This window comes from Prionailurus viverrinus, unplaced genomic scaffold (genome assembly GCF_022837055.1).
Source record: "Prionailurus viverrinus isolate Anna unplaced genomic scaffold, UM_Priviv_1.0 scaffold_40, whole genome shotgun sequence".
NCBI lineage: Eukaryota > Metazoa > Chordata > Mammalia > Carnivora > Felidae > Prionailurus > Prionailurus viverrinus.
The window spans coordinates 3,609,543-3,620,879 of record NW_025927608.1 but is presented as its reverse complement, the minus strand read 5'-3'; the positions used below and the strand labels follow the sequence as shown (position 1 = coordinate 3,620,879).

Below are 11,337 nucleotides of genomic sequence, written 5' to 3'. Positions count from 1 at the left end.
TCTCCCGGGGGCTCTCTTCACACCCCTACGTCTGTCTGGATTTTCTAGAGCTCCCAGAGGACAACCAGAAGTTCCTGCTTTTCAAAATTTCTTTTGTCTGCGGAATTATCCTTTAAGACACTTTATTAAAAAATAATATTGGAGCAGGAGAGGCTCACAGAATCCGGTCACTAAGTAGCTCACTCCAAAATTTCCAGCTACAGACAAGGGCCTTAGACGTGGGAGGTGGAGGCCCCCGTGGCCTCTCCCACGTGACTGCCGCCGGGGGCGGGGCCGGGGGCGGGGCCGCGAGGAGGGCAGGCACCTGCTCTGGAAGGAAGTGACGTCTTTCTGGAGAACAGCGGCTGTGGAGGGAAGGTGAGGTCCCGGGAGCGGGGAGCCTGGGATGGGGTGGCCGCCTGCACGGGGTCACGGAGAACCGTCCGACCTGGGAGCCGGGGCCACAGGGGCCAAGCTCTGAGGAGGGGCCCCGGGAGGCGTCGACCTCCTCTTGGTTCTGCAGAGGGCCTGGCCGCATGGCCGCAGCCGGGGGCTGGAGCACATGTGGGGGGAACGCATCTTGGGTGATTTCCGCTGCGGGAGGACGTGGGGAAAAGTGGAGGGAGACATCTAACCCGAGAGGCTACGACCCTGTGCCAGGGTGGTTCTGCTAGAGACCGCCGTCCCCAGGGAAGGTGCTGCGGGCTTTTGGAGGTACCAAGTGGTGGTTGAACCTTGAGACCCACTCACGCATGCATCCTTTGCCCCACCCCCGTCCGGAGGCTTCCCGAGAGGGCTGGACTTGAACGTCGGGGGTCTGATTCATGCCTCCGCCAGGTCTCCCCCGGGCTGGCTTGTTTTCGGAGAATCACTCCTATGCACAAGTGACTTACCCTTTGTGGGAAATTTAGAAATACAGAAAGGCAAAAGGAAAAAGGGCCAGCTGTAGTCCAATCACCCAGAGTAACCCTTCTCCACATTTTGATGTCTCCTCTTCTGCGTGAATGTTCATATGAATTATACATGCACATATGTGTGTGTGTTTACTTACATGCATCAGTTTGCGGAAATGCATACTTATGCAAAGTGTGATTGTTCTTTAGAAAGAAAGCCGTCATAGCACACCTGTGAGCGCCAACTGTGGCCGCGTTGCCTGGATTCTGAGCCGGCTCTGTCGTGTGCTGGCAGCGTGGCCCTGATCTTAACCCTTCGGAACCTCCGTTTCCTCATCTGTCGACAGCCAAATTCTGGCTGATGAAAAACAGAATTTCATCATGCCTGGGACTGCAGTCTGGCTGGTCATTCGTGTTTCTGGTAAGTCCTGGCTTGCGCCCAGCCCTCTGAGGGTTGGCGTCCTGTGTGTGAGGCTCCTGCACCATCTGGGCCGTCCCCTGGTCTGGGGCTCGGACCCCACCCCGCCCCTGATAGCCCATCACCTGTGCTGTGTCTTCAACTTCTGTCCATGCATTGGCTCCTTGCCGCAATCAGTGTGACCAATTAACACATTTGATGGGGTCCTGGAGCAAACGGTCAAGAAAGAATTCTCGAGGCGTCTTTGGTGCAAAAAAGGTGGTTTTACGAAAGCACAGGACAGGGCCCTGGGGCAGGGAGAGCCGCTCCGGGGTTGTGACGCGTGACTGCTTCTATACTTTTAAGTTAGTGGGCGTCAGGGAGTCTCTAAGGAATTTGGAAGCAAGGCTTTCGGGCCCTTGAGGGGCGAGCTGCTGTTGAGATCAGGTTACTTGCAGTCTCTAAGGAAAGGACAACGCGAAGGGAGTAGGGCAGTCACGAGTTCCTGGAGCAAGGTCCCGCTCTGCGTGTCTGGGGGGGGTGTCTATCGATGGCTGGGAGCGAGCGGTCGGGAGATTTAATTCAAGCTACGTTCCTCTTGCCTTTGTTTCCGTCATTATGTTGATTTTATTTTTCAATTTTTTAAAGTTTATTAATTTGGGAGGGGCGAGAGTGGGGGTGGGGTGACAATGGGGTGGACGGGTAGAGGGGAGGCAGGGAGAACCAGGCACGAGCAAGGAAAGAGCGACAGCTGTCCGTGTGTGGGCGGGAGGTCTGAGCACACCCGGGGCCGGACGCTGCAGGAGACAAGGGAGGGTGGGTGGAGGCCTGGAGACATGAGGGTCAGGCCTCCCCCGGTGAGCTGGCGTCTGGGGAGGGAAGCGGCAGGCACGGGTCCCGGCCGTGGGGGTCTCAGTTAGGGTCCTCGGAGCCTCCGTTTTAGAAGTTGGGCCTCGTGTGGCCAAGCTTGATGAACCCTGAGCCCTTCCCTCCCTTTCCCAGGTGAGTGAGCGATGGGGCTGTCTCTGTGCCTCGGGCCTCAGCCTCCTGCCCCCAAGCCTGCTGAGCCTGCTTCTGGAGGAGGGGCCTCACCAGCCCGGTGCGGGACAGACAGCATCCGCCGTGTCAGGACTCGGGTTTTCCACAGCCCCTGCATCAGAATAGCCTGGGACACTGCTTGTTAAAAGGGTAGGTCTGGGCCCCGCAAGGGGTACGCAGAGTCAGGATGTTTGCGCAAACTGACGTTCTCAGTAAGCTGGCCGCGTCGTTCCCACGCACATCAGAATTTGAGCATCGCTCCAAGGGCGGTCCCCGCACCAGGATCGCCCATCAACTTGGTAGAAACGCGGGCCTCAGGCCTCGTGTCCACCTCCTGAATCTGGAACTCTGGGGGCGGGCCCCACGCTGGGTCTTGACCAGCTTGCAGGGGATTCGGATGTGCGCTCAAGGGTCGGGACCACGAGGTCAAGGCAAGGGTCCTCGACCTCAGCTGCACGTTAGAAAAATCCCGGGGAGCTTACAGTGTTCCCAGTGCTCCCGGAGCCCCTGGTTTAGTTGGTCTGAGGAGGAGTCCGGGCCACCGTGAGCAACTCAGGTGATCTGAACGCGTAGCCCTCGATGGTGGTTAACTGGGGGCCCTTTTGCATCCGTGGGACACTTGGTGGAGCCCGGAGACATTCCTGGTTGTCACGCTGGGGAGGGGTGCCGCTGGCATCCGGTGGGGGGAGGCCAGAGATGCTGCTGGGTGTCCTACAGTGTAATCGATGGCCCCCTGCCACACCCTCCTCCCCCCACCCTGCATGGCTGCCCCCTCGTCCGCCAAGCCTTTGCTCAAACGTCACCTCACTGGGAAGTAAACAGCCCTCTAACCAGCACTCCCGACCTCTTTCACTTTGCTAAAAAAATTACAGAGTATCCGTGACCTTTTAGCATAACACATACTTTGTTTTGTTTTGTTTTTATTTTATTAAAATTTTTTTTTAATGTTTATTATTTTTGAGAGAGAGCCAGAGCTCGAGCAGGGGAGGGGCAGAGAGAGAGAGAGAGGGAGACGCAGAATCCAAAACAGGCTCTGGGCTCTGAGCTGTCAGCACAGAGCCCCACGCGGGGCTCGAACCTACGAACTGTGAGATCGTGACTTGAGCTGAAGTCGACGCTGAACCGACCGAGCCCCCAGGCGTCCCCACTTTGTTTTATATCTGTGTCACCTCTGACCACTTCGCTAGGCTTCACGAGGGCATCGAGTTTTGTTTCTTCATTGTTTCCCTAGTGACAATGTCTGGCATGTAATAAGCCCACAGTAAGTACTTGCTGAATGAATGAATGAATGAATGAATGAACGAATATAGAATTCTGCAATATAGAATTGCACCTGCAGGGGCTAATTGGTGGAGCGACTCTTCATCTCCTGGTTGTGAGTTCAGGCCCCAAGTTGGGTGTAGACATGACCTAGAACTAAAATCTTTACAAATAAATAAATAAAAATAAACTTGCACCCACAGTGTAATTGCAGTTTGATTAAAAAAAAAAGAGTATGAAATATTTACCGTTTTATTTTCTAAAAACTGTGACATGACAGGCATTTGCATATTTTGCGATACTTTCCTTTTCCTCCCCTTGTCCCTGAAAGAATATTCTGGGGGCGCCTGGGTGGCTCAGTCGGTTGAGCGTCCGACTCTTTTTTTTTTAACGTTTATTTATTTTGAGAGAGCGAGCGGGAGCAAGGCAGAGAGGGTCCCAAGCAGGCTCTACACTGTCAGCACAGAGTCTGACGCGCGGCTTGAGCTCCAGCACTGTGAGACCATGTCCTGAGCCAAAGTCGGACGCTTAACCAACTGAGCATCCCCTCCCGGCCCCAGGAGCTCCAAGCGTCTGACTCGATTTCGGCCCAGGTCATGATCTCACGTTTTGTGGGTTCGAGCTCCATGTGGGGCTCTGTGTTGACAGTGGGGGGTGGGGGTAAAGAACGTGCTGTCACCGTTTGCTGGCTCCTTCCCCTCCCCCAGCCCGGACTCTCCCTGGGGACACTGGGCAAAGGGGCAGAAAGTGAAGGGTGAGCTACCAGGTGGGGCTCGAGCCCAAATGTGCTGGCGGGAAGGGGACGGAGGCCTCCGAGGAGGAAGACAGACTTGGAGACGGCTTGTGGGGTGGGCAGAGCGCTGGCGGTGGCTGGGAGGGCGACCGAGAAGGCTTTGGGGCAGCTGCAGGTGCTGGGGTCCAGAGGCCATGGACGGGAAGGGAACGTTTAGGAAGTGCTTCTATGGATTAGAAATTGGTTGTCTTTTGATTCTCTTTGAGCATCTCCAGTGGAGACCTCAGGTGCTTTTGATGACTCGCGGAAAGTGATTTTTCACGACACATAACTGGGCTGGGACTGCACCGCGTGGGCCCCTGGCTTTTGCGGGAAAGAAATACATGGTGATGTGACAGGTGGTTTGTTGAAGGTGGCAGCTCGTGTGAGGTTTGAAATTTATGGTGTTTCTGTACTTTTTCACATTTCTCGACTATAAATGTGTCCCTTTTATAATAAAGACACACAGGTTCTGACGGTTTTCTGTCCCTTTGTCCTTTGAAGAGTCTCTGTGTGGCAGGCAGTAGCTGCGGGGGGCCACTGTGCTCGCCTGTCTGGCCGCAGCCCCGGGGCCGGGGACGGAGCGCGGCCTGGCTTCAGTGACCTTGCTCGGCCCCTCTTCTGACCCCCACGCGACGCCCCCTCGGGCCGCTCTGCTCTGTGCTCGCCTCGGCAGCCGGCTGCTTTGGGTCGCGTCCCCAGTCTTAGCTCCGGGGCCTTCGGACTGGATCACCCCTGGTGTCCCCCGGATGGGGGTTTGGTTACTGGCTATACCCATGGGACTCGCCTTACGGAATTCCATCGTGCTGCTGAGCTCAGGCTGTTTTTCCAGGTTGTAGGAGATATGGCTTCTGGCGGCCCGCCCACGGTGACCAGTGGCCCTGCTTCGACCGGGACTGAGAGGGTTCTTGCGTGGGACCCGAGCCTTTTCAGTGCCGAAACCGAGAGTCCCTGACAAATTGGGATGAGCTGGTCCCTGCTGCCCCCCGGGCAGCGGTGGACTTGACCGCCGTTGTCTCAGTCCGCTCCTGGCACGTAGCCGTGAGGACAAGGGTGCTGTCTCCACAATGGGGAGGGGGGGCATGCCCCTTCCTCTCCTGGAGCAGGGCGGGAACCGGATTAGAACGCAGGGACGTCCCTCCACGTCTGTCAGTGTGGAGGGAGTGAGAAAGGACGGGCTCCAGAGGGTCCTCTGCTCGGGGGCGCCTCCCCCCCTGGCCAGTGCACACGGCGCTCCTGGGGTCCTCGAGCCAGAGCTGCGTCTCCATAACATGCGGGCCGGGCCGCGTCCTGGAACTTGGCACGTGTGAAGGTCCTCGGGGGGGCTGGGGAGGGTTTCCAGACAAAGAACCGCAAGACGCTCACAGGACCCGAAGCACGAGCTGACAGCTCCTAACTAGGTTAGCGAAACAAGGCCGCGCCTCGCTGGGAACCGCCAGCACCGCTCTATTTTGGGCATTTCAGAGGAACACTGGCGATCATGACTTATCCCGGGTAGAGCGGCTGTTTGGGGACATTCATTTTTGCTGAAATATTTGCTGAGTGTTTGTATCAAGCGCCTCAAATCTGAGAAGGTGAAAACAGTTTCCGCAGGAGCCTTCGGAACAGGGTGGGGAGGAAGCCGATGGTGACCCTGTCTCTGCGAGGACGCCTTCCGCGCGGTCTGCACAGACGCAGGCGATGGGGGGGGTGGGGGGAGGGGCCGGGCTGGGCACAGACCCAGCGCTGTGGGCTCGCTGCCCCTGCTGCTTCCCATAGTCCACTTTCCCCGAAGGGCAGGATGGGTCCTCGCTCCTGCTGGGCGAGCACGGCAGCAGGGACCGCAGACCCGCTCACTAGCAGCCTCCCCACCAGAGCCCCCACCCTGCACGCGCCCCCTGCAGCCAGCCTCGCCCTGCCTCTAGAGGAGGGAACACCAACGAGGGCGCAGGGACGTCCACGGTGACGGTGACATTCTGGCTGGGGAGTCCTGGAGGAGACATGGTGTGCCTGAGACTCTCACCCGGCCTCCACGTTCCGCCAGCTGGAGAGGCTTTGAAAGCATCTCCGTGCTCGGGCCCCGCTCCGTTCGACTCAGCATCTTCCGACACGGGGACCCAGGTAACTCAGCGGGCGTCCCACCTTCCTGTGCTTCGGGCCGCCCGCCCTGGAGACGCTCCTCTCCTGAGTCAGCAGGCCTGGAAGCGGCCTGGGATTCTGCGTTGCTAACAATCCCAGGCGATGCTGCGGCTGCTGGAACCACAGAGAGCAGGACGTCGTAGAGAGAACGCGTTGGGCCTGTCGCGGGGAGCTGGAGGGTGGCTTTGGTGGCCACGACCTCTGGGCCTGGGTGACGCGAGGCCGGTTTCTCCATCCACGCAGAATGTCAGTTGGGCAAGGTGTCTGCCTCTTCCAGCCCAGCCGGGCCACGGCTCCGGGGGTGCGGACGGCAGGCGCTAGAGTCCCCTGCCTGCTCACAGGGGCAGGTCGTTTCCCAGAACTTTGAGAGCCTTTGTTGGACGTAACCATGACAAAAATTAATATATACACTTACAATTACATTCTATTAAAAGCAAAGGTAATAGATACTCAGAATTCCTCCCTTCCTAATTATTTGACGCATTCCACTGCCATCTGTGCTCCCGTGGCTCCCTGGATCTGCTGGGTCTGCACGGTGGGAACGGCATGGTGTGCCTCTGTCCCCAGTTCTGCATCATGACAGCCTGTTGGCAGCTTGGAATCGGACATTCTGGAAGCATCTGCACAACCGAATTGGCAGGTGTAACAACCCGGGGCTTGACTTACTGCTTTACTGATTATCCACACTATCAGTGTTTCGTTCCGGAAACATGCTTGTAATCCAAAGCACTCGTATATCAAAGAGAATTTCCCCATAAGAAATAATGGAAACTAGGGTGAATGGTTCCACAACCCAAAAATAACCATCTAAAAACGATTACAATACTGTCATCTAATACAAAATAATAAAGAAAATACAAAATATAAAGAAAAACAAATTAACCAGCACTTACCTTCGAAAACCTTCGTGGCTGGTGTGAGGGAGACGAGAGAGAGGAGGGTCACTGTGGAGGGCGACTTTCACCGTCACTAACGGCTGTTGACTACAGTACAGTATTACTAAACTCTTGTCATAGACTCTATCGAATATAACTGGCAATAAGGCAGCAGAGGAAAGGGTCTCTATCAGCAGGCAGCCTGACCTGGAATGAACAAAGCGTTCCTAAGCTCACTCTTGGATGCAAAAGCAAAGGACTGCCCACAGGTGCTTGGAAGTGACAAAAAATACACAAGTGCCAGTTATGGACACCTTCCAATCTGCTGAAAAATCACGGATTTCTGCCAAACGCCACGGCCTGAGACCGAGCATCCGAGCATGGGACACAATCACCCACAATCCCACAGTGAGAGAGAGAGAGAGAGAGAGAGAGAGAAGAACCATTCGCTCAGTTGTGATCATGTGACATTCGGCATCACGTCCTACTCGTATTGCAAGACATCGCTCGTTGATCAAGTTAAGATGTATTAGAAATGTTTGCTCGTCTTGCGGAACCCTCACAGAACAATTCCTCACAGTCCAAGGTTTCTCTGTATATCAATGAGAAGAGTTATAATAACGCAGATCAGACTTAAAGTTAGTGTGGAAACGGAAACAGGTTTTTTTTTTTTAAATTTTTTTTTCCAACGTTTTTTTATTTATTTTTGGGACAGAGAGAGACAGAGCATGAATGGGGGAGGGGCAGAGAGAGAGGGAGACACAGAATCGGAAACAGGCTCCAGGCTCTGAGCCATCAGCCCAGAGCCCGACGCGGGGCTCGAACTCCCGGACCGCGAGATCGTGACCTGGCTGAAGTCGGACGCCTAACCGACTGCGCCACCCAGGCGCCCCGGAAACAGGTTTTGAGTGTCACGAATGTAATTTGTATGGGGTGAGAGATAGTTTAACAGTAGATCACATATCTGATGGTACGACAGTTTTGGAAGGAAGGAGTTGGTGGAAGGGGACAAAAGTCCATTTGTGAGATCGTGCTTGAACTGCATTTGTAGACTGACTGGGGATATAAGAGTTTGTTAAAAATCAATGAAACCGGGGTGCCTGGGTGGCTCAGTCGGTTGGGCATCCGACTTCAGCTCAGGTCATGATCTCACAGTCTGTGAGTTTGATCCCACGTCAGGCCCTGTGCTGACGGCTCAGAGCCTGGAGCCTGCTTCGGATTCTGTGTCTCCCTCTCTCTCTGCCCCTCCCCCGCTTATGTTCTGAATCTCCCATTGTCAAAAATGAATAAATGTTAAAAAAAATTTTTTTTAAATCAATGAAACCATTCTATGAAAATCGATTGTACACAATTTACAGAAAATATTGTGTATTTTATTCTTATATGTAAGTAGTGTATTACATGTCATTTATATCAAGTTTAGAATAAACTTTTGTAGGTGTCTGTGTGTGTGTGTGTGTGTGTGCGCACATACGTACACAAATACACATGTATATATCGTTACTCATACACGAATCCACAAGTCCTCACTGGGTACTGACTTACATCAATATGACTGCTTTCCATAGGCTGGTGCTCAGGGTTTTGAGGGGTTTCAGGGGAGTCTTACTGCTTAGGAAGCCAAGTGCCATGATGGTTTCCCATGATGGTTGCTTTGAAATATAATGTCCCTTCTAAGCGGCCTATTTCCCTCACCAGAATGGGTAATCCAGCCAATTGCTAAGTGTTTCCATGCTGATAGCACAGACTTGAAGAAATAAAAACCAACCAACCAACCAACCAGGAGTTGTTTCCAGAAAACACCTCTTGTTCTCCTAGGAACCTCATCCCAGGGGAAAAGCTGTGAGTGTTGCGGGGAGAGAGTCATCACTGAACAGACTCAGGTGACTGAACTCAGAAAGCTTACGTTGAGTTTGTGTAGACGGGCTTGTTCTTGGGCCACCATAACAAGACGCTGTAGATCGTGTGTCTCAAACAACAAACGTTTATGTCTCACAGATCAGGAGTCTGGGAAGTCTAAGACCAAGGTGCCAACTGATCGGGTGCCTGGTGAGGGCTCCTTACCTTCCCTCAGTGTCGGGATATGGTGGAGAGAGAGGAAGCAAGCTCCCTCGGTCTCTTCTTATCGGTGCACTAACCCATCATGAGGGCCCCACCCCCATGACCTCATCTATCCCTAACTGCCTCCCAAAGGCCCACCTCCAAGTACCATCCATCACATGGATGTCAGGCCTCAACACAGGAATACTGGGAGGCCGGGGGGTGGGGTGGGGTGGACACGCAACTCAGCCCGTCAGCCCATTGCATAGAGTGAGGCCGGAGGCTCACAGGCCTCTCTGGAGGTCTGCAGTGTGGTTCCACGCCAGGCTGCGGTCTTAAAAAAGAACATGAGACTTTTCGCTGGAAGTACAGACCTCCCAATTTATTTTCAGCAAAAAGAAGATATTTCGGTAGTGTCGTTACGTTTGGAAACAAACCACTATTTGACGAAAAATGTAACCGTTAGTATCTAAGGTGATTTTAAGGTTGATCGGAAAGAGCAAATCTGCGGTAAAATTCAGGAAGTTTGGAAAGGACGTTTAAGGAGAAATCCACGCCGTTACATCCGAAACTGCCAACTGCTGACAGCGAGAACGAGGTGGTACAAGGAGGGGCAGGTGGGTCGACAGAATAGAACAGAAAGGGACGCTCACGAATAAAGTCGAGTTTTCGTGACATTCAAAAGCGGTGGGGAGAAGAGAGACTTCTTCACTGGGGTAGTGAGTCTGTGACTGGGAGCATGGTTCATCTCAATGCACTGAACGAACGACAGACTAGAAGGAGCAAACATCTGACTCTAAACCCCAAACCCCAAACCCCAGAGCCTCGGGAGGAACCTGGATCTTTCATAGTCTTGAGGCCAGGGCACTGTAAGTGGGGCGTCTGGAAGGCGAGAGTTTTAAAGGAAAACAAAGAAAGATTTAGACAATTTAAAAATTAAAAACTCACGACAAAACCAACACATAAAACTAAAACACAAAACACTGGAAAATATTTGTAATATGTATGACAGATTCAGAACATAAACACAAAATATGGAGAAAGCTTAAAAAATTAAGAAGTCAGAAAAATGGGAAAGGATATAAGCAGTCGATCTCACACACATGTGCACATATAAACATAATACAGACAACTGGTGAACACAGTTCATCAACATCATTAGTAACTCAAGAAATACAAAAATAAGATATATATATATATATACACACACAAAAATAAGATGTATATATATCTATATATCTATATCTATATCTATATCTATATCTATATCTATATTTTGCTAATCAGATTGTTAGGGATTAAAAAGCTTGATGCTATCTAGACCCCATGAGGGGGTAAGACATGGTTAGTATCGTGCTCTGTTGGTGAGAGTATAAATTTTTATAATCTTTCTGGAGGATTGTCTAGAAATACTTATTAATGTGTTCATTCTTTTCCCCACATTCACTCAGCAATTTCTTTTGTAGATATTTACTCCTAGAGGATAGCTGGGCAAACGTATTATAGTTGTTTATCATGATGAAAACTTAGACATAACTTAGAGTGTGCATCTCCTGTAGATGGGTTAAATAAATTATAATATATTTATACAATGGACTCATTGAAACCTATTATGTGTGTTACAGTCATTAACAGAAAAACAGTTTCATTATAGAGTATACTATTAAAAGTATGGCAGGACACCATTTGCATGAGATTTTTATATACATTTATTAAACAGAATTTCTGGAAAGACGTTCCCCAAAATGTTAACAATGGTTAACTCTGCATAGAAGAATTTCAAGTGATTTTCTATTTTCTTTGTACTTTCTATCTTCTTTAAAATTTCTAATTGTATTAAAGTGTCGTATTTTTCAAAAAGTGATTTTCGTTTTGAAGACAAAAAAGAGGGGGATTGACAAAGTTGTACCTGGAAGATACTTTGTATCCTTGAATAAAGTCAATTGTATGCAAAGAAGAGTAAGA

The 11,337-nt window shown here is 51.8% G+C and overlaps 1 protein-coding gene across 3 annotated transcripts in view; it reads left to right on the top strand.

The window, feature by feature from the left end:
- The first annotated feature begins 283 nt into the window (after nucleotides 1-283).
- ANKRD34C (ankyrin repeat domain 34C) overlaps nucleotides 284-11,337 on the top strand; it is a 30,025-nt gene continuing 18,971 nt past the window's right edge. For 2 of the 3 annotated variants that reach the window (XM_047846726.1, XM_047846722.1), the window contains exons 1-3: nucleotides 284-357; nucleotides 1,083-1,293; nucleotides 2,272-2,457. The gene's annotated coding sequence lies outside the window, so the exon portion shown is untranslated. The remainder of the gene's footprint in view (nucleotides 358-1,082; nucleotides 1,294-2,271; nucleotides 2,458-11,337) is intronic. The other variant, XM_047846725.1, reaches the window with a different exon arrangement.